Source organism: Adiantum capillus-veneris, chromosome 14 (genome assembly GCF_014529385.1).
Source record: "Adiantum capillus-veneris isolate H3 chromosome 14, ASM1452938v2, whole genome shotgun sequence".
Classification (NCBI taxonomy): Eukaryota; Viridiplantae; Streptophyta; class Polypodiopsida; order Polypodiales; family Pteridaceae; genus Adiantum; species Adiantum capillus-veneris.
In genome coordinates, this window is record NC_140944.1 from 58,863,923 (window position 1) to 58,880,681 (window position 16,759).

Sequence of the window (16,759 nt, forward strand, 5' to 3'; positions counted from 1 at the left end):
AGATTCCTAATGAGAATAACAAGAGTGCTTGGGTGGAGAGAGCAACAAAAATCATAGCACTTAGTTAGATAGCATGAACAATACTTCAAAAGAGAGAGAAATTAAGCAATTGATAACAGTTGAGGCCCATATTTTCATGGAGCCGGTCCCCCCTCCAAAAGGCTTTGTATTATGGTTTCTCCCATCAAGAGAGACATTTTACAATACAATTCTTTGTGTTCCTTCAATACTAGCTAGTGCAATGAACATGGAAACTTCAAGCACTAAGCAAAACACTTATCAAACACAACATCAATTCCGTCACGATCTCAGACCCAACACCTCACACATCTTCGAAGATGGTGAGAGCTAGCGGGTTATGAGAGTAGATTGAGAGGAGGAAGGAGTAGTCTTACGAGAAAGATGTACATCTCCTCACATAATCACTCGTATTAGAGTAGCTTAGCTTAGTAATTAGCATGGTAGAGGAGATGAGAATGCATTGAATCTTGGCTCTTGGTTGGATTTGCATCACAAAGCCAAGATTTGTTGGTGTAGGCCTCCCTTCTCACAAGCTTGGAGTAGGTGATAATCTTTCCATTAAAGCTTGAGAATAGAGTGAGAGTCTTCTTACTCCACACATAGACTAGTGTGAGTCTGTAATGCAATAATGCCTTGAGAAAATCAGCCCCCCCTCTCTCTCTCTCTCTTGGTCGACCCCTCTTGCTATTTTCTCATACTGCAACCCTATTGGACCTCCCCGGACCTAGCCAATGGAGTTTCAAGAGCATAAGTGATAGCCTTCTAACATGTGTCCCCCTTTCCCCTTTTGTGAGAGCTTTAGGTAATCAATAAATGCAATTAAACTCTCATTGGACCCCTTTGCCTCCTGGCCCATAGGAATGAGGCAAGCCATTGGGCTGTTGAATGTTGATTCGACCCCTTGGGAGATTTTCCAATGTAAGCATTGACAAGGTTTAGGTTATCCTTTAATTGTATGCCTTGCATCCATCTAGCATCTTTAAAAGGATAATTCTTAAACTTAATAAGATATCATTGGATAGTCTTACCACCTCTTAGTACCTTGTCTTCATGTCGGAGGATGGACTCGGGCTGCAGCACCTCTTCTTGGTCCTCAATCTCTAGTGGGTCTTCAATAGTAGGTTCTTGAGGTGGCTATCCTTTGTAAGGCTTTAATAGGCTCACATGAAAATCATTGTGTATGAGGAGCCAATGGCTGGGCAACGTGAGTTGATAGGCCATCTCATTGATTGGCCTAAGAATTTGGAAGGGACCATAGTACCTTTAGTTAGCATAGTACTTTTGGTGTCCCGTAGGATTCTTGCCCGTCGTGTGCCTTATTCAAGCCTTGGGAAATTTTAATAAGACCCAATCATTTTCTTTAACGGCTTGGGCTCTTATGTGCTTGTAAGCAGCAGCCTTTTGCCTTTGCTGTGAGATAGAGATAGCATCCTTAATCTTTTCAAAAGATTCTTGTAGGTCTCGGCTATATTCATCTGCAGTGAAGATCTTCCCGTGTACCTTAAGTAGTAGAGGACTTTTTGATCTTCCCTCAATTACCTTGAAAGGTGCTTTTCCCGTGGAAGTCTGTACAGTGTTATTGTAGGAATACTCCACTAAGGGTAAGTACTTCTCCCATTGGGATCTTTGATCTACTTCCGTTACGTAGGCTTTTAGTAGAGCGAGAATTATTAGGTTAGCTATTTCACTTTGGCCATCCGCTTGCGGGTGATAGGCCAATAAGAAATCTAGCCTTGTTCCTAAATTCTCAAAGAGACCCTTTCAAAAATTACTGGTCATTCTAGGATCTCTATCCGACACTATGGACATTGGCAAGCCATGGTACTTGAAGATTTGTGAAATGAAGAGGGTTGCCATTTGATGGGCTTTGATAGTCTTTTTGATAGCTATAAAATGAGCTTGTTTACTGAACCTGACTACTATCATCCATATTCCCGTGTTCCCATGGATAGACTTAGGCAATCCAAGGATAAAATCCATGGATATGCTCTCCCATGGTGACTTAGGGATTGGCAAAGGTTGAAGCAATCCAGGTTGCTTCCCTCTATCAAACTTTGTCTTTTGGCATACCACACATTTAGAAACATACTCTTGTATGTTTGCTTTCATGGTAGGCCAATAGAAATATGTTTCAATCCCCTTTAGGGTAGATTGAATCCCTCTATGCCCCGCATAATGAGGAGCATGAGATTGATACATTACTTTCTCATGGAGTGAGTTAGTAATGCATAGTCTATTGCCATAAAGAAGATAACCATCTTGTAAAGTAAATGGTTCCTCTTTCTTCCCCAGTGCAAGGGCTGAAATCACATCTCTAAAATTGGGATCAATAGTATACTCATCAATCATAGAAGATAGATCATTATAAGTTGTTATGGACCGCATTCACTCTCGGTCGTCTTGAGAATTCATCGGCTACTTGATTATGCTTGTCAGCAATGTGAGCAATATAAAAATGAAATTGCGAAAGGAAATTTTCCCACCTCGTTTGTTTGTTGGAGAGATTGGTCTACGTCATGAAGTATTTAAGACTTTGGTGATCCATTCTCAGAATGAAAGGAGTCCCCAATAAATAGTGCTTCCATGAGTCTAAGGCATGTAGAACTGCTTAGAGTTCCTTTTCATATATGCCTAGAGCTTTCTCAACAAGGTCAAGCCTTCAAATTCCATAGCCTATGGCGTGCCCTTCTTAGAGTAAAACAGCTCCAAGGCAATCACCACAAGCATCACATTGGACCTCAAATGGCTTTGAGAGATCCGGTAGTGTAAGCACAGGTTAAGAGATAAGCTTTTCTTTAAGCTTTTCAAAATCATTGTTCTCCTTGGTAGACCATGTATACCTAATGTTTTTCTTTGTTAGGTCATGTAATGGTCCTGCTATTAGTGAGAACTTTTCTATGAAGCGTCTATAGTATGCACACACACCTATAAAGCTTCTTAGTTAATGAAGATTCCTTAGTTTAGGCCATCCTCTAATTTTGATGGATCCATTTGGATGCCATCTTGAGAGATAATGTGACCTAAATATTGAATCTCTTGTAAGAAAAATTCACTTTTCTTTTGATTAACATAAAGTTTATTCTCTCTTAGAACTTGAAATATTACATGGAGGGGTTGCTTGTGTTCGTCTAATGAATTAGAGTAGATGATGATATCATCAAAGAACACTCCAGTAAAGGTTCGGTGAAGCCTTAAGAGCTTCTCCATCAAGCGGTTGAATGTTGCTGGTGTATTGGTCAAGCCAAAAGGCATGACAATGTATTTGTAAAGACCAAACATAGTGCGAAAATGCGGTCTTTACAATGTCTTGATCAACTATCCTTATTTGATGATAGCCACTTTTTAGGTCAATCCTACTAAAGTAGGTGGACCCTTGTAGCTTATCAAATAGGTCTTCTACCCGTGGAACGAGAAACCTATTCTTTATAGTGATCCTATTTAGTAATCTATAGTTGACATACATAAGATATGTGCCATCTTTCTTTTTCACTAGTAGCACAAGAGGACAATATGGAGATGAGCTAGGCCTAACCATGCCCTTCTCAACTAGCTAGAGCAATTGCCGCATAATCTCCTCTTGTTGAGCTTGAGAAACTCTATAAGGAGGTCTGTTAGGCGGTGAACTTCCTGGAAGAAGTTCAATTGCATGGTCATCATTGCCTCGTTTAGTAGGAGGTAGCTCACAAGGGATGTCGTCAATAAAGACATCTTGAAACCCCTTGAGAAAATTGGATAACTCTAATTCCTTGTGAGTGTGTTTATTTTCTTTTGTTAAAACATTAGGTTCATTTTGAGAATATTTAACAAAAATCATGTACATAGAAATAGAACTCTTAATTGACTTATTTAAAGCTTGTGTATGTACAATGGGTATGGTGTTACCCATTTGCTTGGCATCTATGTAAATATCTTTTTCCCTGAACCTAAAGTAGATTCTTCTTTTAGGGAATTTAACATTGGCAGCCACACGATCAAACCATGTTGCCCCTAGGATTACATCCTCGTGCTTGAGAGGAGAGATAAAGAAGTCCTCTTTGTCCACATAGCTTCGGACATGGAGTCTCAATTTCCCGATTAAGGGAGTGACTGAAGCTTCTTGCCCCTTGAAAGCACCGTCTGCGGGGGTAGGCCATCTCCCATCTTGTAGGCTTGTATGCCTAGCTTGGTGGCCAACTAATAGATATAAAATTGTGAGTAGACCCAAGGTCAAAGAGAATAAAATCATCATGTGGTGAGTTTCCTCCTCTTGGATTTCGACCAAGGTAGCTCTAGGAGGTTCATGGTGGGTGTTCTTTTGGGGAAAAGTGCGGTACGCATGCCCTTGCTCGCTGCACTTGAAACAGCGGTTATCCTTGCGATAACGCTCAAGATCTTCAGGAGAGAGTTTATTTTTGCCTTTGTAAACTCCCTTCTCTTTAGATTTGTTGGGGTTGACCTCATGAGACTTTTGGACATTGTCCTTCCCCTTAGGTTCAGTGGAACCCTTGTTTTCTGTGGGCTTAAAATTTCTTTTAGCCCCCGTTTCGAAATTGATTTGAGAAGCCACCATAGTATGGTATATAACCACCAATATGTGTGTGGCCTTTGGGAGTTGACATACTCCACCATTTCTTCAGTTTAGTCCACACAAAATTGTTTCTTTTGCTCTCCAAAATCCAACTTTTTGAAGACAGTGGCTTTGAGTTGTAGGTCCCAAAACTTGTCTACATATTTGTGAATGGATTCATAAGGACAGAGTTTGAAGCTTCTCCATTCGGTGAGTACTTTGTCTTTGGCATCGGTGGCCAAAAACTTCTTCATAATGGAAGCTCTTAAAGCTTTCCATGTTCGTGGAGCTTCACCGTTGGCCCATAGGCTAGACCGCCATTGTCTGACTGACTTTTGAAAGTGCATAGCTACATGGTGTAGCTTAGAGGACTCCGTGAAGCCCTCATCTCCAAACGTCGCATTGAACTGTTGGTGGATAAAGGCCAAGACTTTGTCCATAGCACCAAAGGTGCCATCGTAGGTAAGGAAAGAGATGCTCTTCCCTCCCTCTTTGAAATTCTTAAGCTTGGACGACCTCTTCCATGCGGCATAGGATTTCCTATAGTCTCTTCTTTTTGATGGTTCAAAGGTTGCACCATCACTTTCTTCAGAAGGTGAATAATTTGAGGAAGATGGAGACGAGGGTGACCTCTTACTTGCCTTTTTCTTGCCTTGATCTTCTTTGTCTTCACCAACCATCACTTTCATAAGAGGAAGAGGATGAAGAAGATGGAGAAGAGGGTGTCCTCTTTCTCGCCCTCTTACATGTATACATACTCCCTATTCTACTTGATCACATGAAATTAATTATACCAACCATTTATAGCTAGCTTGAGGACCTCCCTTCTTGAGCAAGAAAAGAGAAACCTTGTGCTCTAATACCAATTTAATATTTAATGGTCTAGTAACTTGTGTGTAGTGGAAAAGAGCATGAACACAGTGAGCATTTCATTAGAATAGATTCCTAATGAGAATAACAAGAGTGCTTGTTGGGTGGAGAGAGCAACAAAAAGCATAACACTTAGTTAGATAGTATGAACAATACTTCAAAAGAGAGAGAAATTAAGCAATTGACAACAGTTGAGGACCGGATTTGCATGGAGCCGATCCCCCCTCCAAAAGGCTTTGTATTATGGTTTCTCCCATCAAGAGAGACATTTTACAATACAATCCTTTGTGTTCCTTCAATACTAGCTAGTGCAATGAAGATGGAAACTTCAAGCACTAAGCAAAGCAACTAAACTCTCATTGGACCCCTTTTCCTCTTGGCCAATAGGAATCAGGCAAGCCATTGGGCTGCTGAATGCTCATTGGATCCCTTGGGAGACTGTCGAATAGTCTTGTATAGAGCTTAATTAATTCTTATTGGTTCTTTTATTAAGTGTTTTTAAATTAATTAAACTAGATTTATTCTACGCTAATTCTCATTGGTCCACCTCCAAGGCCATCCAATAGGATTTGAGTACACCTTGTGGGCATCTGGGCTAGGGAGCTGACATGTATCCCTCATTCCCTTTGTGTAAAGGGAGCTTTTGTGTGTGTGTGTGTGTGTGTGTGTGTGTGTGTGTGTGTGTGTGTGTGTGCGTGTTTGAAATGAAAAGCCTTACAATAGTTTGATTATACAAACTATTGAACCATACAATGGAGTAGAACAGATTATACATACGGACAAGGGTACAAGGATAATGACAATATACTCAAGAGATAAGTTACATGTAAACAACATCCTGTCAATAGTTTACATTATCCAAAATCTCTACTGCATGAAGAAATGTAGCTTTTCTTATCTCCAGGTAATGTTATTGATTTGATCCACTTGGAAGATATCCAGTCCTTACAAACAAACGAGGAGAAGGATCCAGTTGTTACCTGCATCCATACAAAAGCATTCAGTGAGAACTGGCTATGCTTGTGCGTTTTACAGGTGTCAGAATTGGTCCAGTTGTTATCCATGTCACATATGCAAGATTAGCTTACAACCTGAACTACGGACTACAATATGTCGAATGTATCAACAAAATCCAAAAAACCTCTTATGTGAAAAAATGGACAGCATCTTGTTTGTTTTTCGAAGCACTTCTCAAAAAGCCACAATATTTACCATCTCTTTGGAGACCCTCACAGGAGGATTAAGGCTTTTGAATTAGATAAAAACCTTTACACTGAACATGTATATCATAGAACTTAAGGTTAAATCATTGTCCTTCGCCATGGTAGGAAATTGAGCCCACTGTCAAAATCTAAATCAATAATCATGCAAGAATCGCAATCAGTGAAATGGTATATTCATGATCAAAAATAGGTTTTTTCTACCGAAGGTTCTTCCATTAAAGATGATTCTTTCTTACCATAACTGAATTTAGTTTAGCATACCATGTTATGACAAAAAATTTAGCAGTTTTAATTGCTTCAATCTCCGAATAGAGAGAAAATTATCATCCATTACCCCAAAATATAAAAATTCAAAAAAATTTAACCCACCTCAGCTCTGCTGATCATTTTTCTAACAAATTTTTCTGGCATCTTGTTGGTTCTAGTGGCAAAGTGTCACAAAAAAGGTTTCGGTAGGTAAATCTCGATGCCCTCGTATTTAGGTGGATTGTATATCCAATTATTTGAACTAGCTTACAAGCCATAACCAACCCATCATAGAAAAAAGATGTCTATTTTTATGAGGATCCCATCATATGGTCACAATCATCTACTTAAAGCTACAATCCAACTGGTAGGTCACCATCTACAGACCATGCATTCATATACATATCCAGGTGTCAAAACAAAGCCAAAAAACCAATTTTCAATCGCAGCCTGTGATAGGAATTCTAGAAATATGGCAACACCTTGTTTGTAATGGCAAACGATCCTCAAAAAGGAACCAGTATGCATATATTTACTATGCCAATGAACAGAATACATAACTCAATATTTGAGTTTCTGCAAGGACTTGTACGCATATTTTTATTATTATGTCAGCACCAAGCTTAATGTTTTTAAAGGTGTATTCCAGGTAATGTAAGAGCCAAATACTCACACAATAAAAAACCATTTTCTGTGTTTCCTAGACTCCAGCTGGGTAGCTGAGAGTTATTCCAAGCTTTCAGATGAGATATTACTGATAATATACGCGTGATGCTCAGTCAACCAGCGCACTTCTGTTTATGAGATGTTTACTTACATAGAAAAGCCAGCAGAGTTACCTCTCAGTTTCTGGATTTAACCTGCATGTCATAGAAATTGTAACACTACTACAACCAACGTCCTCCAACAGTTCGATATTATGCTAAAGATTCGGAGAAATGACATTAATCAAACAAGAAAACCTGCTTAATATGAACACAAATCAAATTCCTAAAAATCTTAGTAGGCAGTACTGCCTACCTGGTTGGAAGAAGGCACATCGTGCAAAGGAGAATCCCCTCGTTTGTGTAAAGAAGGGATGGAGCATTCCGGCTTTCTCTTCCTAGTTTCAACAAGGTATCTGCATTCGGTTGTTGAGAACCAAGCTTTCCTGTTGCATGGTATTATCACAGGGAAAGCTGTCCTCGAGTGCGCGCATGTGTGTGTCAGTCTGTGTGTGTGGGGGATAAAAACCGAGAGAGAGAGAGAGAGAGAGAGAGAGAGAGAGAGAGAGAGAGAGAGAGAGAGAGATTGGTTTGCAACTCACGGCATAGGGCATATTGCAAATCTATACAGAGCGACCTTACGCAGGTTTTTTTATTTACTAAGCTAAGCAAGGATAGAGAACGAATGACTGTATGGCCACACACACCCATTATTTGAGTGATGTATCGGATGTCTGAATGAGGTCAATAGGAGATATCCCTTGATCGTGATTGGTAGCCCTATCCTTATGGCCAAGTATGGTTGTTTGAAATTTATGGCATCAACATGATGGTTCCAAAAAGATGGCCCAATTTATCCACCACCATTATGGCGTGCGCATGTGCCCTTTGGGTCACAGTCCTTCCACCATAAAGAGAGTTGTAAAACCTCCACCATCCACTATAGGGTATTTTATGATAGTTCCAAGGGGTGTATGAATAGATGCGGTAGAGACAGAGAGTAAAATTACTCATGATGGACTAATTTGGTCAAGGGTAAGCTAAGGCACTGACATCTGAATAATTATTCAAGCTTTAGATATAGCCGGCCAAGGTTTAACCAAGACATCGTTGTCCAAATAGAGAGAGCAAGATTACGAAGGGGACATACTTCACCCAGGGTTATTCAAGTAGCTGTCAACTAGATAAGTGTGTGTGTGTGTGTGTGTGTGTGTGTGTGTGGCCCTCCCCCATCCCAGAGGAGAGATCCACTTGGTGGAGGATGGTCCACCCAGTGGACCAATCCCCCACCAATTGTAGTAAATGCTACCTAAGAATTTCCATGTTTATAACTCAAACATCTATACTGTGTTAAACAGAATCTATATTCAAGAATAACCATTTGTAATGTGTTGAAAACAGGTTTAAAATGTGAGACCACCCAATTGTTGTATGACTAAGGGGTCCTCCAGGGAGGAGAATATGGTATTACAAAAACTACATACCTGACATCTCATGCTTTTGGTCGATGTGTCTTCCCAAATTTGTGAGCTATGTCGAATGGTGGTAATTATAAAATACTCCAATCCTGCAAGATAAAGATGAATTGAAATTCCACACCTGCTCGAGGGTGGACCTTCATTATAATATATGGATTATATGTACACATGTAGGTGCTTGACCAATTTAGGAGTTGAGAACCCCAACCCATCCCTTTGTAACTTGTATTAACTCGACCAATTTTAGGAGCTAAAGAGCCCCAACCCATCCCTTTGGATTAGGTGGGTCAAGCTAGTAATAAATGTAGCTTGTATGAACTTGGCCAATTTAGGAGCTACAGAACCCCAACCCATCCGGTTGGATTGGGTAGGTCAAGCTAGTATTAAGGTAACAAATCTACGACCATTGTATGGTGCTAGACCTGACCAAAGGCTAGCTAGGAATACATGTGTATGTGTTTGAAATGAAAAGCCTAACAATAGTTTGATTATACAAACTATTGAACCATACAATGGAGTAGACCAGATTATACATACGGACCACTACAACACTACATGAAGATATCGACGCGTATATATCGACGACCATGCTTTTCCACGTGTATATCGACGTAATTATCGTGTGTCGCTATACGGGTCGATATATGCGTTATAGTGTGCGTCGATATACGCGTGGAAAGGCTTTATTTGCCACGCGTATATCGACGTGTATATCCACGCCTATAGCGACGCAAAAAAATTTGGGGTAAAAAAACCATTTTTGCCTGCTCAGATCTTGGCCGAAACCTGCTGTGCAAGTATTATGTCCATCTCCGCCCCCCCTCCCCCCCCCCAACCCCTCCCTCTCTCTCTCTCTCTCTCTCTCTCTCTCTCTCTCTCTCTCTCTATTTCCTACACACACACACACACACACACCTCTCTCTCTCTCTTTCCTACACACACACACACATGCACACACACACACACCGCTCTCTCTCTCTCTCTCTCTCTCTCTCTCTCTCTCTCTCTCTCTCTCTCTCTCTCTCTCTCTCTCTCTCTCTCTCTCTACATCGTGTGTGTGTGTGTAGAGAGAGAGAGAGAGAGCGGTGTGTGTGTGTGTAGGAAAGAGAGAGAGAGGTGTGTGTGTGTGTGTGTGTGTGTGTGTGTAGGAAATAGAGAAAGAGAGAGAGAGCGGTGTGTGTGTGTGTGTAGGAAAGAGGGAGATAGGTGTGTGTGTGTGTAGGAAAGAGAGAGAGAGAGAGAGAGAGAGAGAGAGAGAGAGAGAGAGAGAGAGAGAGAGAGAGAAATGTGTGTGTGTGTGTGTGTAGGTAATCAAAGAGAGAGAGAGAGAATTAATGTATTCTTAGGAAATTAAAGTTAAAGAAAAAAAATTAAAGAGAGAAATGAAATGAAATGTTATATTAACGTCTTCGAAAGGCCAAAGTGACCTATGAGACATGAGACAAGAAAGTTACAGTGTGATGGATCTGATACAAAGTTAGAGTAAGAAGATGACAAAATAAAATATTATGGAATCCTAAACTGCTGGGTGTGGACTAATGGGTGTGGACTAAACGACTAAACCGGCTAGCTGGGATAGGTAGATCATAGGATATCCAGCATCTATCGCTAGCGGATCTCATCAATCTCCTCCATGGTCAGTAGTCTGACCAGGCGTTGTGCATGTCGAGCCAAAGTGACCTAGCTAGATCCTCTGATGCAGCCTCTGTCGATGTTGTGTAGTCCTCCGCAGTCATGGGCGTCTACATATCCCTAGCTCAGTCGCTCGTTCAATCAGTAGAGAGATAGGGAAGTAGAGAGCGAGAGAGAGAGAGAGAGAGAGAGAGAAAGAGAGAGAGAGAGAGAGAGAGAGAGAGAGAGAGAGAGAGAGAGAGAGAGGAAATAGAGAGATAGAGAAAGAGAGTTATATATATATATATATATAGAGAGAGAGAGAGATAGGGAAGTGGAGAGCGAGACAGAGAGAGAGATACGAAAATAGGGAAATAGAGAAAGAAAGAGAGATAGCGAGAGCGAGAGCAAGAGAGAAAGAGAGAAAGAGAGATAGTGAGAGCGAGATCGAGAGAGAAATAACTAGAGATAGGGTACGTAGACAGAGAAGAAACTATGGAACTAAAAGAGGCAAAGGGGTTTTGCCTGCTACATGCATTGCCATGTACACCTGGGAGTGCACGTATGTGTCTACCCATATAGAATTTGACCAATAAAGACGAGATTTTGACCCGGTAGTCCTCATCTCCGTACACCTCTGGACCGAGGTGTACGGAGATTGGGCAAGACTAGAGAATGCGAGGTAGTTTACATTGTGAGGAGTATATATATATATATATATATATATATTAAAACAACATTCATAATCATTGTAGATGGCAACGTCATCAACTAACGTGGAGGAAAAGATTGCATGCTCATGCACGCTCTGCAAGTATCAAATCCTGCGCAAGCGTAGGATATGTAATGAGCATGTGCACAAGTACGCAGAGTTTGCTAGAGAAACCGTACAGAATCTGCGATACGACTCCTATGGAACGGGCATTGATTTCTGCGACATAGCACCTACATCTGCGAGAGAGAGAAAAAAGATTATGCGTGAAGGTCCCACCAATATAGAGCCACAGACGGAAGAAGAAAAGGGCTTATAGACAGAAGACGATGGCATGGAGGAGATGCTGGATGCCTTCTTCCAGACAAGCGAGGAGAACGCGAACGAATCAGCACCAGAAGCCTTGCGCCTATCTCCTGAAGACATGTTGAGGAAGTTGGCACATCAACCAATCTATGAAGGCGCCAAAATATATGTGCTTCGTACTTGTCTGGCGTTTTTGAATCTTCAGTCAGTGTACGGGTGGTCAGATGCAAGTGTCACTGCTTTGTTTAGGTACGTAATTTATAAACGAGATTTTCCGATTGAAACGGTGATGTGCTCGGAGAGCTTTTTAATTTAATGTGGCTTAAACAGGTTATTGCGGGAGCAACTTCTCCCAGCTGGCAATGAAATGCCCCCCTCCAGGCCAGACGCAAAGCAACTTCTGACCTCAGTTGGCTTGGACTACAACAAGATTCATGCATGTCCAAATGATTGCATTCTTTTTCACAATAAATTTGCAGATTGTCTATCGTGTCCTAAGTGTGGAGCAATGCGCTACAAACAAGATGCAGTTGGCGAGACAGTGCCAGCTAAAGTGTTGCGGCATTTCCCTATTATTCCTAGGATAAAAAGCCTCGACTGTGGAGCGATGAGGAGGATGCAAGACAGGTGGGAGAGGAGCCGCAAGGGCAAGGGGTGCCAAAGAAAATGAACATGGCCATGTGAGAAAAGATCATGAAGTTCTGTATACTAAATTCAACGCCGATGCAAAAATGGCTTGAAAGGTACGAAGAAGAGAAAGAGAGACACAATAGGGAGCGACAGGATTTCAGGCGAAGTCGAACGACTAGAGGCTTACCCTTGCCATAGTATCTCGCTCCTCTACCCGAATTCCCTACAATGGCATGGTTGGACAAGACAGTGAGAGCAGCTCGACAGGTCGGAGAACCCATATCTCTAGAAGAGGAAGAGTTGGCTATTGGATGTGACTGGAAGTATCATACATACATGGCATTGTGGTTGCATGGAAAGCATTTTAGAACACAACAAATTGACAGCAGAAGAAACACGTTTGATAGTGGGGTAATGTTTAGTTTAATGCAAAAGAGCAGGGCCAGTGCTAGAGACACGAATGAAAGCACTAGCAACCTGGATTACTGTGGTCTGGTGTCAGATATCCTGAAAGTAAGCTTCAAGCGGTTTGAGATTTTTTTGTTGGATGTGAAGTGGTTCAAGGTGACTACTTCTGGTCGCAATGCAACGGTACGCAGAGATGGAAACAAACTTGTGCAAATAGATTCTACAAAGATTTGGACAGATGCGAGCGACACATTTGCTCTCCCCGAACATTGCGAGCAAGTGGTCTTTGTATCGGACCCTCGAGAGCGACAATGGTGGTTTGTGGTTTAGGTTGCTCCAAGAAATAAACAAGTATTTGAAGGGCAAGATCTCCTAGAGGAAAGTCAGTCAAACGACGTCCATACACCTGTGACATTAGATGAGATGGACGAAGGTATGGCAGAGGAAGCTGACAGATATATGAGGGATGATGCAGACGAGCCAGAATTGACACTTGTAGATGAAGATGCAATGGATGAAGACAATCTGCCAGAATGAGTTATGTTTGCAATTAGAGATAGATGATGATATGGTGCAAGATCTTATCGATGATGCCTCACTTGTCGAGGCCAAGGCCTGTAATTGTTTGTGTGAAGACGTTGATTTAAAATTAAGCTTAAAGTTAATTTAAACAATTGTGTTCTGACGCTTTATTTTACTTTCTTTGTGCAGGACTCTAGTATGGCAGACCAGATTCCAGATCCCGCTTCCATGAGTGCAGATGCATTCATGGGCTTCGTTACACGGATGACTCCTGCTCAGATGGGAGAGGTTTCTCAGTACTGGGTAGCCAGAGGCACGGGTACTACGCCTCCGGGCTTCACACCGGAGGGTCCGATGCCTAAGGGGGGGTGCCTACGGGGGGAAGGACGCCTATGGGTACGACGCCTGCTTCTCCCATCACGGCCTCTTCGACACCTAGGGGTGGGACGGAGGCGGGTACGTCCTCATCTCCACAGCACAGGCGCACTCGCCGATCTTGGTGATCGTCAGGTGAAGGGTCCACAGATGCTTCAACCCCTCCTCGCTCACGACCCCCGTTCTCCTTAGGCACACCTCTCGACACACCTCTTGGCACACCTCGGACACCTTGGGGGGCACACGATCCTAGTGCCTCCAAGCTCTATACTGTACAGGCAGATGGTTCTGTTGACAGATAGAGTCGGGACTGAGATGCGACAGCGGATTCGCCAACTCGCGGAGCTGCAATTTTCGACCAGCCTTCTTACGTCTTGGGGTGATCAGGATGGGGACAAAGTCAATTACATAGTGGAGACCATCCTGAGAGAGTACCAGCCTGCTCCGGGTTCTTCCGTTGTTCCAAGGAGGTGGATCAAGGGTGTTGCACGGGACACCATGAAACATCGACGAGATGCATCTCGGACGGCTTTCAGCACCGGCTCGCCGAAGCCTTCGGGCATCCCACACGAGACGTGGGTGCAGATCAGGGAGGATGAGCGGACAACGGACACGCGGTTCAGACAGCAACGTGAGGCCTCGCAGGTACGACAGATGACCAGGGGGACATCTCATCTTGGTAGCGGAGGCTTCGACACCTTTCGCTATGAGTTTGTGAGTTTCTAATCCAATCTTAACTATGGCATTTTTTTAAACACGATGAATCATGTATTCTTATTACTTTGATTTTTGTATAAACGCAGAATCTTGCGATGCATCGAGCTCCGACATGCCAGGAGGAGTCAGATGGATATTGCAGAGGTATCTATGAAGTAATGAATTATCTTGAAGCTTCAGGAGAGACTGTAGACTGGGAGGCCTTACAGTATCGTTGATCGCTTGAGGTGAGACGTTAATATGTGTGAGTTGATTTAATTAAGTAAGTATATGTGAAGTAATATCAATAGTAATTTTGTGAGTTGTCCTATGTACAGGTTGCGACGCCTAGTCATTAGTGGACCGTATTTCATATATATGCTTTGTGAGACACAGACACGCTTCTGTGTCTCTTTTTTGTACAGACAGTTATTGTTCAGACAGTTATTGTTTCCCTTATGGTTATGATTACTATCATTGTCATTGTATAGACATGGTTATTTATCCTATTCTTGTACAGACATAGTTATGGTTCAGGTTTTGTTAATGGTTATGTTTAACTTTCTGGTTATGCTTATGGTTATTGTTAATTTTGTTTATGGTTATGGTTATCTGCATTATGGTTATGCTTTTAAGTTATGGTTATGGTTCGTTATGGTTATGCTTTTAAGTTATGGTTATGGTTCGTTATGGTTATGCTTTTCAGTTGGTACGGGACTTGTCTTTCATTGGCCTTAAATCTCATGTGAGATCCTACATGGATAGCATGTAGGAGGCGTATACATGATATGGTTTTTTTTGAAAAGTTTATGTAAAAACAAAGAGAACTCTACTGAAATTTTTGCACGCAGGAGCATGGTTGATTTTGGTGCTGCTCGCTTTCTTGGGCAAAGGGCAGGAAGTCTGGCTCTGGCTGTGTCCATCTTTTAACTGGGCACAGGCCAGGCTAGCTGCCATCTTCCCAAGAAAAACAAATTCTGTTATGGTCATCGTTATCTGCGTTGCTATGCGCGTCACTATCTGTGTCTATATCTACGTCGCAAATAGCGACAGGTTCATAGGGACGCAGATATCGACGCACATAGCCACGCAGTGCGTCGATATCTGCATCGATGGCACCTTTTTTTGTTGTAGTGGACAAGGGTACAAGGATAATGACAATATACTCAAGAGATAAGTTACATGTAAACAACATCCTGTCAATAGTTTACATTATCCAAAATCTCTACTGCATGAAGAAATGTATCTTTTCTTATCTCCAGGTAATGTTATTGATTTGATCCACTTGGAAGATATCCAATCCTTAGAAACAAACCTCCACTACTCCTACAAGGAGAAGGATCCAGCTGTTACCTGCATCCATACAAAAGCATTCACTGAGAACTGGCTATGCTTGTGCGTTTTACAGGTGTCGAAACTGGTCCAGTTGTTATCCATGTCACATCTGCAAGATTAGCTTACAGCCTGAACTACGGACTACAATATGTCGAATGTATCAACAAAATCCAAAAAACCTCCTATGTGAAAAAATGGACAGCATCTTGTTTGTTTTTCGAAGCACTTCTCAAAAAGCCACAATATTTACCATCTCTTTGGAGACCCTCACAGGAGGATTAAGGTTTTTGAATTAGATAAAAACCTTTACACTGAACATGTATATCATAGAACTTAAGGTTAAATCACTGTCCTTCGCCATGGTAGGAAATTGAGCCCACTGTCAAAATCTAAATCAATAATCATGCAAGAATCGCAATCAGTGAAATGGTATATTCATGATCAAAAATAGGTTTTTTCTACCGAAGGTTCTTCCATTAAAGATGATTCTTTCTTACCATAACTGAATTTAGTTTAGCATACCATGTTATGACAAAAAATTTAGCAGTTTTAATTGCTTCAATCTCCGAATAGAGAGAACATTATCATCCATTACCCCAAAATATAAAAATTCAAAACATTTTAACCCACCTCAGCTCTGCTGATCATTTTTCTAACAAATTTTTCTGGCATCTTGTTGGTTCTAGTGGCAAAGTCTCACAAAAAAGGTTTCGGTAGGTAAATGTCGATGCCCTCGTATTTAAGTGGATTGTATATCCAATTATTTGAACTAGCTTACAAGCCATAACCAACCCATCATAGAAAAAAGATGTCTTGTTTGTCACAAAAAAACTATCGCTATTTTTATGAGGATCCCATCATATGGTCACAATCATCTACTTAAAGCTACAATCCAACTGGTAGGTCACCATCTACAGACCACGCATTCATATACATATCCAGGTGTCAAAACAAAGCCAGAAAACCAATTTTCAAACACAACTTGTGATAGGAATTCCAAAATATGGCAACACCTTGTTTGTAATGGCAAACGATCCTCAAAAAGGAACCAGTATGCATATATTTACTATGCCAAT